The sequence below is a fragment of the Nomascus leucogenys genome, chromosome 11, assembly GCF_006542625.1.
Source record: "Nomascus leucogenys isolate Asia chromosome 11, Asia_NLE_v1, whole genome shotgun sequence".
Classification (NCBI taxonomy): Eukaryota; Metazoa; Chordata; class Mammalia; order Primates; family Hylobatidae; genus Nomascus; species Nomascus leucogenys.
In genome coordinates, this window is record NC_044391.1 from 58180724 (window position 1) to 58189715 (window position 8992).

At 47.2% G+C, this 8992-nt stretch overlaps 1 pseudogene; it reads right to left on the reverse strand.

Moving 5' to 3' along the window:
- Positions 1-553: 553 nt before the first annotated feature.
- Positions 554-4080, reverse strand: LOC100601188 (annotated as a pseudogene).
- Between the last annotated feature and the right edge of the window lie 4912 nt (positions 4081-8992).

An 8992-nucleotide genomic window follows, 5' to 3' on the forward strand; every position in this document is an offset into this window, starting at 1 on the left:
GGGCATTAAATCTCATCTAGATCATTCAGATAAGTCCAAGATAAATACTTTTTGCTCATCAAAGGCAGCAAACTATACAAACTTTACTGGAGGAATACTTTGACAGAAGCACTTAAATTATATTGTGCAACAAAACTATAAACTGGCTTGAACATTTCCATTTAACCACCATCTATAAAGTGCAACGACTCTGCATTTTATCTGGGGTGTGATGAATATCAATCCAAACTGAAAGTACCCCAGCTGCCAATTTCCACCACTTTTGAAAGGACCTAGATGTGTGAAAAAGGACTGTCCGCCATACAAAGAACCAATTTCACAAACCTACTGGTAAACAAATACATTTATATAACTGGAACTTCAAAATGCTAGAGTTGTACTCATTTAAAAAAACCATTCAGCTACCTTTGGTCTTGAAAAAGCCTACACTGCAACATCCTAACCATTGTTATGTGCATCTCATGATGAAGAAGAGTGGCCTTGCATTGCAGAATGAGCAGAGTACAACATCACTGTGAAGAGTAGCATGCTGTGGTTTCAAGGAACATCAGCATCACAGCATTGGATTCTGTGCATCAGGATCGAGGCCACCATTGCCAGAAGGGGGATGGATGGGGAGAATATCCAGCTCATCCACTCGTGGAGTTGGGTGCATGACTACCAGCTGGTCCTGGGGAATGTCTGCCATAGCTGCTGCAAGGTTGGTGGTAGATTTACTCTTTACACACTGAAAGTCTACATGCTGACTCTTTCCTTCTTCCTTCTCCCAGGACATTCGAATAAAGGGTCTTTGGACATAGTTGTAGATCACTTCTGGGCGGCCTCTAGGCCTTTTCTTTACTTTTTCTTTGTAGGTAGGATAACCTTCTATTCCCAATCTAATCTTAAGACCCCTGTTCTTCAAAACTGACTTGGCCACATCTCTGTTTTCAATGTACTTGAAAAATCTATATAATTTTGTGCTATAAATAATTTGTGAATATTATTCTCCAATCTGTGGTGGATATTCTTCATCCCAATCAACCACATCATCATCTGTAAGCACCACTATATGACATTCCCATTCCCCCCTCTGGGCACTAGCTGCCATGAGAGGGAGGATCATTTCTTCCAGATAAAATTCAAATTGTCTATGAGCACCATCATTTGATAACTCATGCATTAGGGCACTGAGATCTTTACATTTACCAGTACTATATTCAAAAGAGATACAAAGATAGTCACATGCTTCTCTCAGTTCAGGAATAGATATGCCATCAGGACAATGGATTATTCCTGTTTTATAGTAATCCAGAATAGCCTGAAACACAGTGGAACCAATCCCCTCTGCCACCTCATACTCTTCTTTCTTATTGGGTCGTGTAAAGTTATGTTCTCGGCCAGAACCAAACATCCTGCCCAACATTGTATTTGGCTGTGCAGTAAAAATGGATGGGTCTACAAGAAATCTAGTGTTATCCACTATTAGTGTCACTCGTTCTGACGTTCTTATATTCTGAGCTCCTTCTTTTGCATTTTCATATACAAACACCATCTCCCTAGATGTCTTACAGCTACCACCTAAACTTGACTGACTACTGTTTCTGCTGCTGTTCCCAGCACTGCTAATGGAACCATTTGGGGATGCTTTTTGAGGACGCAGACTGCTTGGACGAGAGGAACTGCGATCTTTTTCTTGTTCAACATGGTGCTGTCATGTTGGAGAAGTCACATTTCTAATACAAGGAGTGAGTTGAGACTGTTCTTTCATGAGATGAATCTCGTGATCTGTCACTTGACGTTTGTCTATCTCTTGACCTCTTACAACCCCCGCTAGCATCATGTAGGCTCACTTTGGTGTGGTCGACTCCTTTTGCAATATGCGAGGAAGTACTTCAAATCTTTGAATCCCACGTTTTCCCCTTGACTTCCTGTCACCATTAAAGAAAAGCAGACGGCCGGGTGCGGTGGCTCACGCCTGTAATCCCAGCACTTTGGGAGGCTGAGGCGGGCGGATCACGAGGTCAGGAGATCGAGACCATCCTGGCTAACATGGTGAAACCCCGTCTCTACTAAAAATACAAAAAATTAGCCGGGCGAGGTGGCGGGTGCCTGTAGTCCCAGCTACTCGGGAGGCTGAGGCAGGAGAATGGCGTGAACCCCGGGGGGGGGCGGAGCCTGCAGTGAGCCGAGATCGTGCCACTGCACTCCAGCCTGGGTGAAAGAGTGAGACTCCGTCTCAAAAAAAAAAAAAAAAAAAAAAAAAAGCAGGCAGCTTTTCAGTCACAGAGTTGGAGAAATACCGCAGGGACTATTCAAGGAAAGCATTTTCCTCATCAAAGCAAACTCCGAAATCACTTCTGCCGGTGTGGACCAACTGGAACTGATGAGAGTTGGTTGTCGTGAGGGACACACTCTGTTCCCTAGCGTCCCCTGCTGCTTATTTTTAAACGCTCAGTTGGTGGGAGCCCATGTGCCAGCTGAAACTCCTTTAGTTTGGCCGCCTAGGAAACATCGAGAGTCACCTTCATGGGCTGGCTGGGCAATAAAAACAGATTTAGTTTTTTCGACCTCATAACATTCCTGAGCCAATGGATAGTCGGTTCAGGGCATCCTAGAGAGATGGTGACAACTGCCCAGTGGTGTGCCCCTGTGTGCTTGTAGGAGTATAACCAGGCCTGTCGCAATCCATTGATATGTCTGTGGTCCTGTCTGTGGACAATAACTGGCACCTGGACCTCAACAGCATCATTGCCAAGGTCAAGGCCTAGAGGCCTAGTATGAGGAGATGGCTTAGAAGAGCAAGGCCAAGGCCCAGACCCTGTACCAGACCAAGGTAAATAAGGATCATTGGATCAATCTGGACCCCACCAGCCTTTTCCAGGGCTTCTGAACTTTACCTCCAGCCCCTCTGGCACCATCCCAGAGAATACATATTTTACTCACTAGGAAACCTATTGAAATTTCTTTCACAAATTTCCATAACTTGCAGAATCTTTTTTTTTTTTTTTGAGATGGAGTCTCACTCACTCTCTTGCCCAGGCTGGACTGACTGCAGTGGCACAATCTCGGCTCACTGTAACCTCTCTGCCTCCCGGCTTCAAGCGATTCTCCTGCCTCAGCCTCCCAAGTAGCTGGGATTATAGGCTTGCACCTGTATGCCCAGATAATTTTTGTGTTTTTAGTAGAGACAGAATTTCACCATATTGGCTAGGCTGGTCTTGAACTTTTGACCTCAAGTGATCTACCCGCCTTGGTCTCCCAAGTATCTGGAATTACAGGTGTGAGCCACTGTGCCCAGCCCCATAACTTGCAGAGTCTTCATAGTGCTTTTCATTCTACTACCCGCTATCTTTAAGGGCAACTGTGAGTTCCAGTTAAGTGATTCTTTCCACTCTACGTGCCTGGTGGGCTTTATGTGAATTAGGACTTTCTGGATTGATTCTATTGCCCTTTTCATACACATGTTTCAGGGTCAGGAGTAATCTCTCCTTACCTGCTCTCTCTGTTCACCCAGCCGTAGCTTGGGGAGCTGTAGACCACAGCCAGCAGACATGGTGATGACTTGAGGAGCACCAAAAATGAGATTGGGGAGCTTAGCAGGATGATCCACAGGCTGCAGGCAGAGATTGAGAGCATCAACAAACAGGTGGGGGCAGCTCCTCAAAGCCCAGGATTATGGCTCTGATGAAAGTGGTAGGGGAACATCACACTCCGGGGACTGTTGTGGGGTGGGGGGAGGGGGGAGGGACAGCATTAGGAGATACACCTAATGCTAAATGACGAGTTAATGGGTGCAGGAAATCAACATGGCACATGGATACATATGTAACAAACCTGCACATTGTGCACATGTACCCTAAAACCCTAAAGTATAATAATAATAATAAAAAAAAAAAAAAAAAAAAAAAGAAAGTGGTGTCCTGGGATGCCAGAGGGGCACCTGGACCTAGCAGGTAGGGCAGCTTTTCAGACTCCTGATTGGGACCTTTTGCAACTGGGCTTGCCAAGTGGTACCACATAGAACAAGGACTTTACGCTGTCTTAACTTACATCCATCAACTTAAAGGCAGAATGATCTTCTCTCAATCTGGTAGACATGGTCCCCAAAACTTCATAAACTATGTGGCATTGAGTTTCTGGGATCTCAGAACATGGATTATTCCTTCCCAAGAGGTGGGAAGCAAGTGACCACTATCTCTGGGTAAAGGCTCGACAATCACTGGAGTTTCCCAGCATGGTTTAGTTTATATGGATGTGAATGCTATGAGCAGAAGTTAGCATCACCAGCCACATAACACACACATTAAAGATTTTCACTAACGGGAAAGATGGAGACCTGTGCTCACCTGCTATATATGCAGTTGGATCCAGGGACTCAGTGCACTTCCTCCTCCTGCTTCAGAATGCTAACCTGGAGGTGGCAATTGCTGACACTGAGCAGCATGGCGCAGGGGGCGATGCTGACCCTCAAGGATGCCCAGGCCAAGTTGGCAGAGCTCAGAAAGGCCCTGCAGCAGGCCAGGGAGGACCTGGCTTATCTTCTGTGTGACTACCAGGAGCTGCTGAACATCAAGCTGGGCTGGATGTGGAGACTGCCACCTACCAGAAGATGCTGGAGGGCGAGGAGTGCAGCAGCATAGGCACTCTGGTCAAGGCACAGAACCCAACTAAAGAAGCCCGTTTCACAGGATTATGTGGTCCTTTGGTTAGCTATACTGTGTTACAGTGATTTTTGTCTCTACTTTTCCTTCCCCTTGGTATACGGAGGCTCTAACACAGTGGCAGGGGACAAAGGAAGGGCTCAACAAGTGCTCGATGAAGTGGACTGTACTGCACAGCACTCTCTCTTTGGGCTCAGAGATACAACTTTTATAATATTTGCTAGAGCAGAACACTCAGAGCCTCCTAATAGGTGTATAGTGCACTGAAAGGCAAATGTCAGTGAATCCTGGTGTGGTGGAGAATACAAAGATGAGTACCAGGTAGTCCTAACAGCCTGCTGTCCCTACACTTTAAACTGGAGTTTCCACTTTCCTCAGAACCAGTCACTCTTCCCCACCTTCTCTTCTTTGTTAATGTTATCATTGGACAGTTGGAGTCTGTGCAGTGCTCTGGAAAAGATACCCGCCCAGCTAGGTGTGGCGGCTCACGCCTGTAATCCTAGTGCTTTGGAAGGCTGGGGCAGGATCACTTGAGGCCAGGAACTCCAGAACGACCTGGACAACATAATGAGACCCCATCTTTACAAAAAATAATACAAAATTAGCCAGGCATGGTGGTATGTGCCCGTAGTACCAGCTACTCAAGAGGCTGAGAGAGGAGGATCACTTGAGCTCAGGAGTGTGAGGCTGCAGTGAGGCATGATTGCACCACTGCATTCCAGCCTGGGTGACAGAGAAAGGCCCCATCTCAAAAAAAAAAAAAGACACCTGCACCTGGATGTGGGTGGTGTCCATGGGCCCAGAAGGATGATGCAAATAAGAGCTGTGTCACTTATGATATGCAACAGGGAATGTGCGGGGCACTCTACCCAGCTTGATTTAATCATCACACACACTGCTGAAGAGCCATGTTATCCCAGTTTTGCCCATGCAGTAACTGAGGCCAAGGTGATGACAGAGCCGTGTATCCAGAGACATATTACATTTCTATTCTTTGCATTCCCCATCCTAGAATCTCAGGGAAGTCCCTTCTCATGTCTAACCTTAATCCCTGATGCTGGAGCTCATATCATTGTATCCTGGCATCTCAGGGGTTAATTCCAAAAAGAGCTTGTCCCACCCGGGTAATTTCACCATAACCTTTCCATGATATTTATTTTGTTCCTGAATAGGATGTCTGGGGAGTGCCAGCATCCGGTGTGTATCTGTGAGTATGCTGTGCACTTCTTTTCTATCATTTTACATGATTTCTCATGGCTTTGTATCAGCTTTTCAACCCTAGAATTGTCTTCTACAGCCTTGTCCCTAGAGTAACACAAAGGCAGGGGCACAAGGGAGAGACACATAAGTCATATTTAGGTAGGATTTATCTGATGTCCCATCCAGTGTATGTCCTGGGCCTCCCTCAGACAGGGAAGGCCCATAGGAGCATTGTCTTTCTCTCTCTCTTTTTTTTTTTTTTTGGTCTTTTTTTTGTAGTGTCTTTTCACAAGTCTTTCCTCTGTGGCTTTCCTTGACCACTCATTTCTCAGACAGGGATTGGCATGCAATGGGCATTTAGGAAGACAGACTGTGACTGAGCAGTCCATTCTCATTGCAGCTGTGGTCAACCACATTTCTAGCAGCAAAAACATTACTATGGGGGATAGTAGCAGCTCCAGCAGTGGCGACTGGAGCAACAGCGGTACCAAGGCTCTCCAAGGGGGTATCAACTCCACGGCTATTGGGAAGGATGTCCAGTTCAGAAGCACAAGTCTCTCCGTGGATCAGAATCCCAGACTCGGCAGTTCATCCCCATCATCCTTGGCCAGGATTGTGCAGACCACCACCAGCAGTGGCCAGTGCTCCTTCACCACATACTGAGCCTGAGACCTAATACATGACTACAGAAAGTCCCCCCTGACCTTTGCGACTCCTCTGTAATAACTCCTTTCTCCTCAGAGTTAGTGACACCACAATCCCATCCCCCTGGAGGTTCAAAGCCAAGCCAAGAAGGGACCCAGAAAGACACTGTCAAGCTAGGGGGTTGGACTTGAGCCACGCCACTATTGCCTGCCTGCTTGCTTGCTTTCTTTCTTTCTTTCTTTCTTTCTTTCTTTCTTTCTTTCTTTCTTTCTTTCTTTTCTTCCTTCCTTCCTTCCTTCCTTCCTTCCTCTTTCTTTCTTTCTTTTCTTTTTTTCTCTTTCTTCCTTCCTTCCTCTTTCTTTCTTCTTTCTTTCTTTCTTTCTTTCTTTCTTTCTTTCTTTCTTTCTTTCTTTCTTCCTTCCTTCCTTCCTTCCTTCCTTCCTTCCTTCCTTCCTTTCCTTTCTTTCTTCCTTCCTTTCTCTTTCTTTCTTTCTTTTTCTTTCTTTCTTTCTCTTTCTCCCTCCCTTCTTTCCTTCCTTCCTTCCTTCCTTCCTTCCTTCCTTCCTTCCTTCCTTTCTCTCTTTCTATCTCTCTTTCTTTCTTTCTCTCTTTCTATCTCTCTTTCTCGGAGTCTCACTCTGTTACCCAGGCTGCAGTGCAGTGGTGTGATCTCGGCTCACTGCAACCTCCACCTCCTGGGTTTAAGCAATTCTCCTGCCTCAGCCTTCCAAGTAGCTGGCATTGCAGGCACATGCCACCATGCCAGGCTAATTTTTGGTATTTTTAGTAGAGATGGGGTTTCACTATATTGGCCAGGCTGGTCTCGAACTCCTGAACTTGTGATCTGCCTGCCTCGCCCTCCCAAAGTGCTGGGATTACAGACGTGAGCTACTGTGCCTGGCTCACCTTTATGTTGTCTTATATAGAAGCTCTGCCTTTCCTTCTTTCAGCTCTGTTTTTTTTCTCCATTAAACTGTAATATGTTATGCTGCATTTTGGCTCTAAGTTTTGTAGAACAATAGAGACCTATTGTGCCTTCTGAATCGGAGGGTGACAAAAAGACTGCAGAAAGTTATGGTAGCAGTTGTGTGTGGACTGAGCGAGAGATGAGAAGAGAATCAGAGCACTGAGAGAGTCTTTGGGGTTAAGCAACCTGGGTCAAACAATTGGCCTAATTGCAGTGATATACTTCTCTCTTTCTGGATCCACCCGAGGGCAGCCCACTCCCTGAGGCTGGCACACTTCTTGCAGAGGCCTCAGTGGTCCTTGCCAGGAGCTCCAAATGGCTCAGTGACAGTCAGCTGTCACTTCAGTGCCCAGCCTGGGTCTCTTCAGGGCCTTCCTCACTGCTCCCCTTGAGGTCTTTGGGCCAAGGTGGTGGGAGAATGTGGTCAAACACTGCCCGTGTATCTTCCTTCCTTATTATTCAAGAGAAGCCAACTCTCTCCCCAGCAAGACTTTGTCCACAGCACTTCACATGCCCTTTTCCTCCGCATACTGAGATCTCAAGGTTATGGAAAACCAACAAATGAAGCAAATATACACTACCTAGTTATATACATAATTACTACCCGCCAGAAATTGTTCTGAGAACTTCAGTATAACTCACCTAATCTTCACAATGATCGTATTGTTATGGGATCCTTGGGGTGTTACTTTTCTGGCCAGAAACCTCTGTGGCTGGTGGCATCTTTGCCCAAGTTCTTGTCCTGTGTCCAGGAAGAGTTAGGTATGCAGACAAGTGGAAGGTGAACAAGATGAAGAGGAGCTTCGTTGAGTGTTACAACAGCTCAGAGGTGACCCACGGTGGGTAGCTCCCCTCTGTGGGCAAGTTGTACCATGTAGAGTGTGCAGCTCTCAGCAGAGAGGAGGCCCTGGAAAGGGTGGTTCCCTTCTATCGGGACATCATCTCCACAAGTCTCTGAAGCTCTCAGCAGAGAGCGCTGCTCCTCTCTGCGGCTCGTCGTCCTGGCATGTCCAGCTATCAGTAGAGAGGGTAGCTCCTCTCTGCAGCTGGTCCTACCTCATCTCTCCATCCCATGTCCTTTCCCGTGCTCTGGCTGTGCCCTGGGCTTTTATGGACCTCAGAGGGGAGGAATTGTGTGCTGATTGGTCCATGGGCTGCCCCAAGGAGGTACCACAAGTTCCCACTCCAGTTGGCGAGATTGGCCGATCGTTCCCCAGTCTTCAGGCCCTCCCTGACCTGAAGGTGAGACCTTACTGGGGACTGCTCTTTTCCACCCAGTAATCTGCCTGCCTCCCACTGCCATTCATGGCCCTGGGGCTCAGACCCAACCCTGCTTGGAGACCAGAGCAAGCACCAGGAGAGGAGACAGGCCAGGCAGCAGAAGCAGACACCCCTTGAAGCAGCAGGGACTGGAGGGGGGCCCTTCCCGGGCCTCTGAGGGTGCAGGCTGCAGAGATGCCCAGGTCCTGCTCCTGGGAGGGCAGTGGCAGCTGTACCTGGGGAGCTTCTGCCCCACCAACTTGGAAGGGGCAGGGAT